This window comes from Engystomops pustulosus, chromosome 3 (assembly GCF_040894005.1).
Source record: "Engystomops pustulosus chromosome 3, aEngPut4.maternal, whole genome shotgun sequence".
Classification (NCBI taxonomy): domain Eukaryota; kingdom Metazoa; phylum Chordata; class Amphibia; order Anura; family Leptodactylidae; genus Engystomops; species Engystomops pustulosus.
In genome coordinates this window covers 21256730-21269457 of record NC_092413.1, presented here as the reverse complement: position 1 = coordinate 21269457, position 12728 = coordinate 21256730, and the positions used below count along the sequence as shown (strand labels likewise).

Below are 12728 nucleotides of genomic sequence, written 5' to 3'. Positions count from 1 at the left end.
GCAGCTCAGTAGAAGTTCCAGAGGCGTGAGTGAGAGAATAATCTAAAATCACTGGCAGATTAAAGAGAACAGGTTGGGAGACTGAGACGAAAGAGAAAAGGTAGGGAGATGCAGCATTGTGCAGAGCTTTGTGGATGAGGGTGATTATTTTTGATTGTATTTGGAAGGAGACAGGCAACCAGTGAAGTCATTGGCACAGACTGGAGGCTTTCATGTAGCGTCTGGACTGAAAGAGAAGCCTGGCTGCTGCATTAAAAATAGATTTGGGAGAAGAGAGTTTAGTAAGTGGAAGACCGATTAGTAGGGAGTTTGTATAAATGATAGAAGGATGTTTGATGTTAGACATATTGTAGCTTTCCTGATAATATTTAATGGCTCAATTGTAATATTAGTAGTAGTAGACTTGATTGAGTGCATGAACCTGACCTCTTACACTCCCGAGGCTCCCGTGTCTCTTCTGCCAATCCTTAACCATATCCTGTATTTTCCTATCACCGATGGCTGCCAATAAGGATTAATATAAACATGATACATCGCACATCATTATGTAAACCGGGCAGACAGATAAAGCTGCTGTCATGTCTCCAGTGCATTCTGGGAGTGTCAGGATGATCATGAGGTTACGTTGTTGGGTGGCTGCTCAAAATGAATCATTTAATTAAGAGAAGTTGTAATACTGTGGTAATTTCTCCATTACCAATCCTGCCGGGTCGCCTTTTTATGCGGCTTTTATGAGAATAATTATCTTTATTTTACAAAGATGTCAGTGTGATTGTTTCCAAATGAGCGTTTCAATATCTGATCTGATCTGAGAATTTTGTGGCGTCGGATGATTATTAAATGTATCCAGTGTTAACATTCCATCTACAGAATGTATCTGTTTCTATGTCAACATCCACGATGATGTAATCCAATGATGTCATTATGAGAGATTGGTGGATTCCTCTCTGTGGGGTTTAGGTAATGCTGATATTTTAAAGCACGGACTATGTATGTCAGTACTGTGCCGGGGATTACATTAATCTACCGTGTTTCTAGTAGATGTAAAAGTATTGACCTATGGCATGTGTATTAATCAGGAGATGGCGTCAGTATAATGGTGCAGGTGTTGAGCATAACCTCATGTAACATAGTTTAGGAATATTTTAAGACAAACTATGTAGTGAATCCCTTGAGTTGGGGCTGGCCAAGGGAGGACAAGAAACATAAGTTGATTTAGAGTTATAGGTTTCCAACAAAACTGGATTGAAAGGGGTTCAAAGGGTGGAAAAGCCAACCCAAAGGGGCTCCATAGATATGGAAAGAGAGAATGGCCTTGATTTTGGATTGCTGGGGTAGCAGAGAACAAGCAGTCTACCTCTGGATTGATGGGGCCCAAAGGGGAATCTCCAATCAGGTACAGCACCAGCACTTGGCATACCTGGGGTCAGGACTGCTGGGGGGAAGCCAACATAAGGCTGTAAATAAGAAATCCATGGGAGTGTGGGGGGCTGTATATAAAATAACCATGAGGAGCCTGCTTGGGATGATATTTTAGAGAACAGGACTGTTTTAGTTTCTGAATTTTTAATGCCACCATGTAAGCTCACTGCAAAGGGACCTACTAAGGCTCTGTCGCCCACGGGCCTACTGAAACCTGGAGCCGACCCGATCTCCAATGATACTAGAGTTTTAAAGGGAATCTAACCACCAGGAGCCTGGATTCTTATTACACGCTGTTATGTGCCTCCTCGGCAAGGATGTGCTTTTCTTTTCTTTTTTCATGCCCTCATTTTGAAACAAAAAAAGGCTTTTAAAATGATGGAAATGAGCTTGAGGGGGGCATTGGTTCTGGGGGTGAAGACGGCTATGTTGTTTGTTAATTATGTACATATTTGTGCAGGCTTGGCTCCGACCTGCTACCTCCCCTCCGCAGCCGGAGAGCTGGTGATGTCACTTGGATCTTGGCAATTCCCGCCATCTCAACGTTGCGGTTGCCCAAATGAATCTTGAGCAGCTTCGTTTTTAGAAGAGCAGTTGGCTGCACACTACAGGGACGCATCTGCAGGAATTGTCAAAAGATGGTTGAAGTCACCGGCTCTCTGGTTAGGCAAAGGACAGAGGATATAAGCTATAAGCCTGCAAATATCTGGATAAATAACAGGCCCGTAGGGGCTCCGATGACAAAGTCCTGGGGGGTTCCGATGAAGCCTCCCAGAACCCCTCAGGTTTATTTCCCGAATGCTCAAAGATTTTTATGTAAAAACAGGGGTATAAGAAATTAAAAGATAAGCTGATCCTGACCGAGGGGGCACACATCAGCATGTAAGTATTTAGTTTACAATAATGGATACTGGTGGTAGATTCCCTTAGAAATTTGAGAGCAAAACTTCAAGATATATGTTAAGCCTTAATACAGAAACTCTGCTCTACTGTATATATGGTAGAGAACTCTATAATAGTGTAGAGATACCAGTGGTAAATCAGGTTTACAGTGCAGTTACATGCTACTCATTCATATCTGGCAGCCTGTTTGTCATAAATTTTAGTGCAGGGAGCGGTGTAGAAGAATTTACAATACTTACCAACCTTTAGCAGTGTAGGTCTAGGAAGCTAATTTGAGGAGTGAGGTGCAAAATATTTTGTGCTGACCCTACCTCCCTTATCTAACTATGGTCCAGTGTAGGGATATGGCTCCATACATGCCCGTCAAATGCTTCTGCAAACTTACATTCTCTCAATCATTGTGTGGAATATCATCCCACCTTCACCGTCAATATCCATTGTGGCACGAAGCGACAGAGTCTCCATATAGCTACAGGAAAGTTTTATTACTAAAACAGGCATAAAATCTCATATTAATTTTATGAAACATAAAAAAGTAGGACATAAAAGATTAAAACTTCCATAGTGTGAACCTTCTAGTTGGTTGGAGCCGACATGATGAGACTTATAGCGTTAGGATGACATAATACCTGGGAAATTCTGATGTGTACACAACTTTTTATTTGGCCTTCAAGTCTTGATTACTGTAATTATCATCCTTGTTATCATATATTTATGCATTTACAATTTGGCTGTCTGCCCTATATATATGTTTCCCTGTTTATTAGCAGCAACTATTAGGTGTTTTTGTAGCCGTTTGCCTCTTCTATACAGTATGTCCTATATTCTACTATCCCATCACATTTTTATATCTTATCTACTCGGTCCCTAAGTGCAATTATATTTTACTTGGCCCACATTTGTGTAGTATATCATGAAACAGGTGTTAAAATCCATCCAAACACATGTAAGTTACAAGACTTTGGATTGGATACCAGTTGTTCCTGGTGGCTTCTCGGAGGGGCTGATAGATCACCAACTGTGAGGTCACCTATTGTGTCGGGGCTACACATTAGTTATTGGGTGAATGCTTGTTGCCTGCAAAATAATGTTAGGCAAATGAGTTGATTTTGGTGGGGCAAGTTGACCATCTCAAATGTATGATGCCTCCAGAAAGTGAAGGATCAAGCTGTCGGATGGTCACATTCCCAATGTTTTTGTTCTCATTGGAGATAAACACCAAATATATCTGCAAAAATGATTTCCCCCTCTCTCTTTTTTTTTATAATAATACTGTCTTTTTGCTCTAAAAATAAAAGTTAGATGAAAGTTTACCTTTCTCTATGCAGAGCAGTGTCCTGTGTCCCATAGGACTGGCCAGTGAGAAAAGTCCCCCCCTCCCCCACCTTGGGAAACCGCTCATATTAAAAAAGCACCCGTATCCCTCCTATTTGAAATAGACACATGACGGAGTGGTTTCCCAATGGTGGGGGGAAGGGGGGGTTACCGCTTCTCACTGGCCAATCCCACGGGACACAGGAGGCTTCTCTGCCGAGAAAAAGGTAAACTGTCATCTAACTTTACTTTTTATTGGAAAATCCAATTTTATTATAAAAAAGTTGGCAATGTGCACACTATTCTCTATGGGGACTTGGGGGGGGGGGGCAGAAAAGGGGCTCTTGATGACCAATTCCCTTTAAGTGGGAATGGAGAGCCTCATGCTTTCTTAGGCTCAGGACAGCTGTCAGCAAATGATAATTTGCCCAATGGCCATCACTCCTTACCCCCAAAAGTACATGCCAGGTCACTTGGATTAGCTCACTTAGAACTAAAGGATCAGACATGTTGAAATCCAACAACCCGATCATTATCCCGCCCCAACATCTAAAGTAAATGCAAAAGTCCTATATCTAGTTAAAAGTTCAGGTTTGGATGATATTATTCAAAGTTACGAATGAAATAAAATAAAAAGATAGAAAATTATGTTCTAGTCCATGTTTCCAGCTCTCTGTGCCTCCTCCTGACTGGTGCTTCTCCATGTGCATGGATCTAGTTGTCAAACCTGTTGGATTTCTATACATGACTAATACAAAGAGCTAATAAAACATGGCAGATCTTTCAGACCTTTCATGTTCGGCTGTGCCCGTTGGACTTAGATGGGACTTTGTTGGAGTTGTCCTTATCGTACAATGATGGCTTCTACGTTAGGATCAATATAGGTCCAAGGGGTCTGACCGCCATTATTATTATGTGGTGGCATCTTTTAGTTGATGTTCTACAACATTGTGGTGGGAACGTGAATGTTGCCTCTTGACAACTGATTCAATCTCTCAGTATATATGGGAAAAAATTTATATGTTGCCGATTATCGTAATTTAATTTTGCATTAAATTTGGATTAAATTTGCGGCTCCGGTGTTTTTGCACAAGTTCCTCCTTTCTCCCTTTATGAATTGATTGCAATAATTTGGCAGACATGTTAATTGGGCAGGGCCGACCTGGAAAATAGAGCAGCACTCCCTGTCTAATTACGAGAAACACAATTATTCTCACGGAGCCTGCTACAATTTCCCAAACAGATGACCCATAATGTAAATGACATGAATAAAGAGAGTCTCATGATGTGGCTTGCTACGCCCTGGGTCACGTGCTGTCTCTGCTCGCTGTACCATGCAGTACTGTACTTAAGGACCTGGCTGAGATCACCGGGTTTCGCATGCTCTATTTGCTTCACAACAGAAGGGATTTAGACAATTTACAAGAAATGAAAAATTCCTCCACTCAAATAAACCATGACACAACTGGGTTCATGTGGATTTATGGTATAGACAAGCTGCATATATTTTCTTGATTTTGGCATTTCTTGTTTTTGTTGATTTGATAATTTGTATGAACCATTGGTGGCACACAGCAAACATGGCTGACCATGAACATGAGAGGTGGATCAAATAAGTCATTGGGGTACATTTTTAGAACGTGTTCCGAAGTTTTCTGGCTTACAAGCCCTGAAATAGTCCCAATTCCTGACACACATTCAGGCATTGCAAATATTTTCCCCCTTACACCACCTCAACACCAAGTGGGCATGGAGAAACATGAAGTGGCATAGTGGGCCGTTGCGTTCCTGGCACAGGCTATAGGCAACACCTTGCCTACAACTACACTGCCATTTGGCCAACTTCACCCAATTACTGGTTTCTAGAGATGAGCGAACATACTCGTCCGAGCTTGATGCTCGATCGAGCATTAGTGTACTCGTAACTGCTCGTTGCTCGGACGAATACTTTGCCCGCTCGAGAAAATGGCAGCTCCCGCCGTTTTGCTTTTTGGCGGCCAGAAACAGAGCCAATCACAAGCCAGGAGACTCTGCACTCCACCCAGCATGACGTGGTACCCTTACACGTAGATAGCAGTGGTTGGCTGGCCAGATCAGGTGACCCTGGGATAGACTAGCCGCTGCCCGCGCTGCTCGGATCATTCTCTGTCTGGATGCCGCTAGGGAGAGAGCTGCTGCTGGTCAGGGAAAGCGTTAGGGTGTTCTATTAGCTTACTGTTAGGCAGGAGTGATTCTAAAAGAACCCAACAGCCCTTCTTAGGGCTACAATAACGTTATAATTTTTATTTTTTTTTATTTGCAGCTAGTACCATATTGTGAGGAATTAGCAGGGGGACTTGCTACCGTTGTGTTTAGCTCTTAGTGACACACATATCCACCTCAAACACCAAAGTGGGAAAATTTATTAGGGGTTTGAGTAGAATTAGGCACAGTCTGCCAGTTTCTTTTTATTTTACGTTTATTGTTTTAATAACTCAGTGTCATCTCATCTGGCATAGTAGTGTGCTGTAATACTTGGCTAGAAAATAGCCATAGGAGAATACAAACGGCTTAATTACGCCTACAGTAGCGTTATATATATTTGTTTTCTGGTTGATCTGCTGGTGGCTGTAGTTGTTGCAGTGCATCTACTAGTAAATTGTGAGCAATTTGGAGTCAGACTTGCGACCACTGTGTTTTAGTGACGCACATATCCATCGCAAAGACCGAAGTGGGAAAATTTATTAGGGCCCGGGGTTGTATTTCAATTAGGCACAGTCTGCCATTTCCTTTTTTATTTTACGTTTATTTTTTTCATAACTCAGCGTCATCTCATCTGGCATAGTAGTGTGCTGTAATACTTGGCTAGAAAATAGCCATAGGAGAATACAAACGGCTTAATTACGCCTACAGTAGCGTTATATATATTTGATTTCTGGTTGATCTGCTGGTGGCTGTAGTTGTTGCAGTGCATCTACTAGTAAATTGTGAGCAATTTGGAGTCAGACTTGCGACCACTGTGTTTTAGTGACGCACATATCCATCGCAAAGACCGAAGTGGGAAAATTTATTAGGGCCCGGGGTTGTATTTCAATTAGGCACAGTCTGCCATTTCCTTTTTTATTTTACGTTTATTTTTTTCATAACTCAGCGTCATCTCATCTGGCATAGTAGTGTGCTGTAATACTTGGCTAGAAAATAGCCATAGGAGAATACAAACGGCTTAATTACGCCTACAGTAGCGTTATATATATTTGATTTCTGGTTGATCTGCTGGTGGCTGTAGTTGTTGCAGTGCATCTACTAGTAAATTGTGAGCAATTTGGAGTCAGACTTGCGACCACTGTGTTTTAGTGACGCACATATCCATCGCAAAGACCGAAGTGGGAAAATTTATTAGGGCCCGGGGTTGTATTTCAATTAGGCACAGTCTGCCATTTCCTTTTTTATTTTACGTTTATTTTTTTCATAACTCAGCGTCATCTCATCTGGCATAGTAGTGTGCTGTAATACTTGGCTAGAAAATAGCCATAGGAGAATACAAACGGCTTAATTACGCCTACAGTAGCGTTATATATATTTGATTTCTGGTTGATCTGCTGGTGGCTGTAGTTGTTGCAGTGCATCTACTAGTAAATTGTGAGCAATTTGGAGTCAGACTTGCGACAACTGTGTTTTAGTGACGCACATATCCATCGCAAAGACCGAAGTGGGAAAATTTATTAGGGCCCGGGGTTGTATTTCAATTAGGCACAGTCTGCCATTTCCTTTTTTATTTTACGTTTATTTTTTTCATAACTCAGCGTCATCTCATCTGGCATAGTAGTGTGCTGTAATACTTGGCTAGAAAATAGCCATAGGAGAATACAAACGGCTTAATTACGCCTACAGTAGCGTTATATATATTTGATTTCTGGTTGATCTGCTGGTGGCTGTAGTTGTTGCAGTGCATCTACTAGTAAATTGTGAGCAATTTGGAGTCAGACTTGCGACCACTGTGTTTTAGTGACGCACATATCCATCGCAAAGACCGAAGTGGGAAAATTTATTAGGGCCCGGGGTTGTATTTCAATTAGGCACAGTCTGCCATTTCCTTTTTTATTTTACGTTTATTTTTTTCATAACTCAGCGTCATCTCATCTGGCATAGCAGTGTGCTTTCATACTTGGCTATAAAATAGCCATAGCAATAGGATAGCATCGTTTGGTTTTAAAAACTAAAAAACACAAAAAAAAAAAAACAAAAACAAAAAAGTTAAAAAAAAAATTCAAGTTATAACTCTCATTTTCAAAATGTTTAACCCGAGGACTAGGGGTAGAGGACGAGGGCGGGGACGTGGGCGTCCAACTACTGCAGGGGTCAGAGGCCGTGGTCCTGGGCGGGGTGAGACACCACCTGCTTATGAGGGAGCAGGGGAACGCCGCAGAGCTACACTCCCTAGGTTCATGTCTGAAGTTACTGGGAATCGTGGTAGAGCACTGTTGAGGCCAGAACAGTGCGAACAGGTGATGTCGTGGATTGCCGACAATGCTTCGAGCAATTTGTCCACCAGTCAGTCTTCCACGCAGTCCACCCATGTCACCGAAATCGGCACTCCTCCAGCTCCTGCACCTCAGCCTCCTCCCCCCCAGTCTGCCCCCTCCCAGCAAAATTTGCCATTTGAACCGGCATACTCTGAGGAACTGTTTTCTGGACCATTCCCACAGTCACAAACCACTTGTCCGGTTGCTGATGAGCAATTTTCCGATGCCCAGGTTTTCCACCAGTCGCAGTCTGTGGGTGATGATGACCTTGTTGACGTACTGGAAGAAGTGTGTAAAGAGGTGTCCGACGATGAGGAGACACGGTTGTCAGACAGTGGGGAAGTTGTTGTCAGGGCAGGAAGTCCGAGGGGGGAGCAGACTGAGGGATCAGAGGATGATGAGGTGACAGACCCAAGCTGGGTTGAGAGGCCGGGTGAACACAGTGCTTCTGAGACGGAGGAGAGTCCTCGACCAGAACAGGTTGGAAGAGGCAGTGGTGGGGCCAGACGGAGAGGCAGGGCCAGAGCTGGTGCATCAGCGCCAAATGTGTCAACTAGTGAAGCTCCCGTGGCAAGGGCTCCTGCGGCGAGGGCTAGATTTTCAGAAGTCTGGAGGTTCTTTAAGGAAACACCGGATGACCGACGGACTGTGGTGTGCCACATTTGCCAAACCAGGATCAGCAGGGGTTCCACCACTACTAGCTTAACTACCACCAGTATGCGCAGGCATATGAATGCTAAACACCCCACTCAGTGGCAACAAGCGCGTTCACCTCCGGCCGTGCACACCACTGCTCCTTCCCCTGTGTCAGCTGATAGTCAGCCCCCTGCCCAGGACCCTGCCACAAAAACCCCATCGTCGCCTCCACGATCCTCCACAGCATCCACCAGCGTTCAGCTCTCCATACCCCAGACGCTGGAGCGGAAACGCAAATATAGTGCAACCCACCCGCACGCCCAAGCCCTTAATGTGCACATCTCCAGATTGCTAAGCCTGGAGATGCTGCCCTATAGGCTAGTAGAGACCGAGGCCTTTCGCCGCCTCATGGCGGCGGCCGCCCCTCGGTATTCGGTCCCCAGCCGCCACTACTTTTCCCGATGTGCCGTCCCAGCCCTGCACCAGCACGTGTCAGACAACATAATCCGTGCCCTGACCAACGCCGTTTCTGACAAGGTCCACCTGACCACGGACACGTGGACGAGTGCTGCCGGGCAGGGCCACTATATATCTCTGACGGCACATTGGGTTAACTTGGTGGAGGCTGGGACCGAGTGTGACCCTGCGGCTGGTCATATACTGCCGACGCCGAGGATTGCGGGGCCTACCTCGGTCCAGGTGTTTGAGGCCTACTATGCCTCCTCCTCCTCCCACCCCTCCTCCACCTCCTCCTCCGAACGACCATCCGTGGACATGGCGCCATCAGTCGGTAGCTCTAGGCACAGCAGCAGTGCCGTCGCTAAGCGACAGCAGGCGGTGCTCAAACTGCTGAGCCTAGGCGATAAAAGGCACACCGCCCAAGAACTATTACAGGGCATCACGGCGCAGACTGATCTGTGGCTGGCACCGCTGAACCTGAAGCCAGGCATGGTTGTGTGTGACAACGGCCGTAACCTGGTGGCGGCTCTGCAACTCGGCAGACTGACACATGTGCCATGCCTGGCCCATGTGTTAAATCTGATAGTTCAGCGTTTCCTCAAGACATACCCCAATCTGTCTGATTTGCTCACGAAGGTGCGCCGCATCTGTGCGCATTTCAGGAAGTCCAGCACAGATGCTGCCACTCTCAGGGCAGCGCAGCGCCGCCTCCAACTGCCCGCTCACCGACTGTTGTGCGACGTGCCCACGAGGTGGAATTCAACACTGACCATGTTATCCAGAGTTTACCAGCAGCGCCGAGCGATTGTAGACTGCCAGATGTCAACTTCCACCAGAACTGGTAGTCAGGTCAGTCAGCTTCCTCAAGTCTACAATGAGGAGTGGACGTGGATGTCTGATATCTGTCAGGTGCTGAGTAACTTTGAGGAGTCAACACAGATGGTCAGTGGCGATGCCGCCATCATCAGCCTCACCATCCCGCTGCTTGGCCTGTTGAAAAACTCTCTGGTCAGCATGAAGTCGGAAGCTTTGCGCTCCTCACAAGAGACGGGGGAAGAAGATTCCCTTGTTGATAGCCAAAGCACCCTTAGGTCTGTTTCTCAGCGCATATCGGAGGAGGTGGAGGTGGAGGAGGAAGAGGAGGAGAATGTTGGCGAGACACAAGAGGGGACCATTGTTGAGTCCTTCACTGTTGAGCGTGTATGGGCAGAAGAAGAGGAATTGGAGGAGTTGGAGGAGGAGGAAATGGACAGTCAGGCCAGTGAGGGGAGCGAATTCTTACGCGTTGGTACTCTGGCGCATATGGCAGATTTCATGCTAGGCTGCCTATCCCGTGACCCTCGCGTTCAAAGAATTTATTCCAGCACCGATTACTGGGTGTTCACTCTCCTGGACCCACGGTACAAGCAAAATCTTTCCACTCTCATCCCTGGAGAGGAAAGGAGTGTGAGAATGCATGAATACCAGCAGGCCCTGGTGCACAAGCTGAAACAGTATTTCCCTTCTGACAGCGCTAGCGGCAGAGTGCGTAGTGCTGCGGGACAAGTAGCGAGGGAGAGTAGGCGAGCAGGCAGCTTGTCCAGCACTGGCAAGGGTACGCTTTACAAGGCTTTTGCCAGCTTTATGTCACCCCAGCAAGACACTGTCACCTGTCCCCAGTCTCGGCAGAGTAGGGCTGATCTTTACAGAAAGATGGTGAGGGAGTACGTAGCTGACCATACCATCGTCCTAAATGATCACACAGCTCCCTACAACTACTGGGTTTCAAAGCTGGACATGTGGCACGAACTGGCGCTGTACGCCTTGGAGGTTCTTGCCTGCCCTGCCGCTAGCGTCTTGTCCGAGCGGGTTTTCAGTGCAGCTGGTGGCATCATCACCGATAAGCGTACACGCCTGTCGACTGACAGCGCTGACAGGCTGACGCTTATCAAGATGAATAAAGCATGGATTTCTCCTAATTTCCAATCTCCAGCAGGTGAAGGAAGCTCAACCTGAATAATTTATCCACTCCTCCTCCTCCTCCTCATTTTCCTCCTTCTCCTGCTCTTTGTACAGTAAAGCAGAGGAAACTGGCTATTTTTTGACAGGGCCCACTGGCTCTACCTATAGTACTTTATGCATTTAATTTTTCTGGAGGGCCACCGACCCGGTCCTCTGTTTTAAACAATTTTTTGGACTGCCACATACAGGCACTCAATCTATTCCATTTTTCTGGAGGGCCACCTACCTGCTCCTCTGGTTTGAAAACTTTTTTGGACTGCCACATACAGGCACTCAATCTATTCCATTTTTCTGGAGGGCCACCTACCTGCTCCTCTGGTTTGAAAACTTTTTTGGACTGCCACATACAGGCACTCAATCTATTCCATTTTTCTGGAGGGCCACCTACCTGCTCCTCTGGTTTGAAAACTTTTTTGGACTGCCACATACAGGCACTCAATCTATTCCATTTTTCTGGAGGGCCACCTACCTGCTCCTCTGGTTTGAAAACTTTTTTGGACTGCCACATACAGGCACTCAATCTATTCCATTTTTCTGGAGGGCCACCTACCTGCTCCTCTGGTTTGAAAACTTTTTTGGACTGCCACATACAGGCACTCAATCTATTCCATTTTTCTGGAGGGCCACCTACCTGCTCCTCTGGTTTGAAAACTTTTTTGGACTGCCACATACAGGCACTATCCAAATTGAATTGTCTCCATAGCAGCCTCCACACGTTGTCTCCATTGCTACCTCCAAAAGTCGTTTATATAGCTGCCTCCATACATCGTCCCTTTATCAAACGAGGTGTGTCAGGCCGAAATTTGGGTTGTTTTCATGGATTCCACATCAAAGTTGTTAACCTTGTCGCCACCCTGCTGTGTTATCCACAAAATACACTGGCAAACTTTTACCATTTACGGATATTATTTCAGCGCTTCTTGCGCATCTGTTTACATTCCCCTCACCCGCCATATTCTAAACTTATAAGAACGCTACTACACTTGATCTTATACAAAAGGTTCTTAGAAGTGCTGTTTGGGGAGTAGCCTAGAGACAGGGGCTTGGATTGGCGAAAGCTCGCCTGGCAGCGGAGCGCCAGCTCCATGCGCATCATGCGCTTCTTGCGCATCTGTTTACATTCCCCTCACCCGCCATATCCTAAACTTATAAGAACGCTACTACACTTGATCTTATACAAAAGGTTCTTAGAAGTGCTGTTTGGGGAGTAGCCTAGAGACAGGGGCTTGGATTGGCGAAAGCTCGCCTGGCAGCGGAGCGCCAGCTCCATGCGCATCATGCGCTTCTTGCGCATCTGTTTACATTCCCCTCACCCGCCATATCCCAAACTTATAAGAACGCTACTACACTTGATCTTATACAAAAGGTTCTTAGAAGTGCTGTTTGGGGAGTGGCCTAGAGACAGGGGCTTGGATTGGCGAAAGCTCGCCTGGCAGCGGAGCGCCAGCTCCATGCGCATCATGCGCTTCTTGCGCATCTGTTTACATTCCC

General features: G+C 45.9%; 1 long non-coding RNA gene across 2 annotated transcripts in view; it reads left to right on the top strand.

The window, feature by feature from the left end:
* Window positions 1-12728, top strand: part of LOC140120421 (uncharacterized) — a 75840-nt gene that overhangs the window by 49439 nt on the left and 13673 nt on the right. Inside the window, exon 1 of one of the 2 annotated variants that reach the window (XR_011853777.1) lies at window positions 924-960. The exons of the other annotated variant lie outside the window; for it this stretch is intronic. This is a non-coding gene — a long non-coding RNA (uncharacterized lncRNA). Of the gene's footprint in view, window positions 1-923; window positions 961-12728 lie in introns of those variants that run through there. 2 annotated transcript variants of the gene reach the window in all.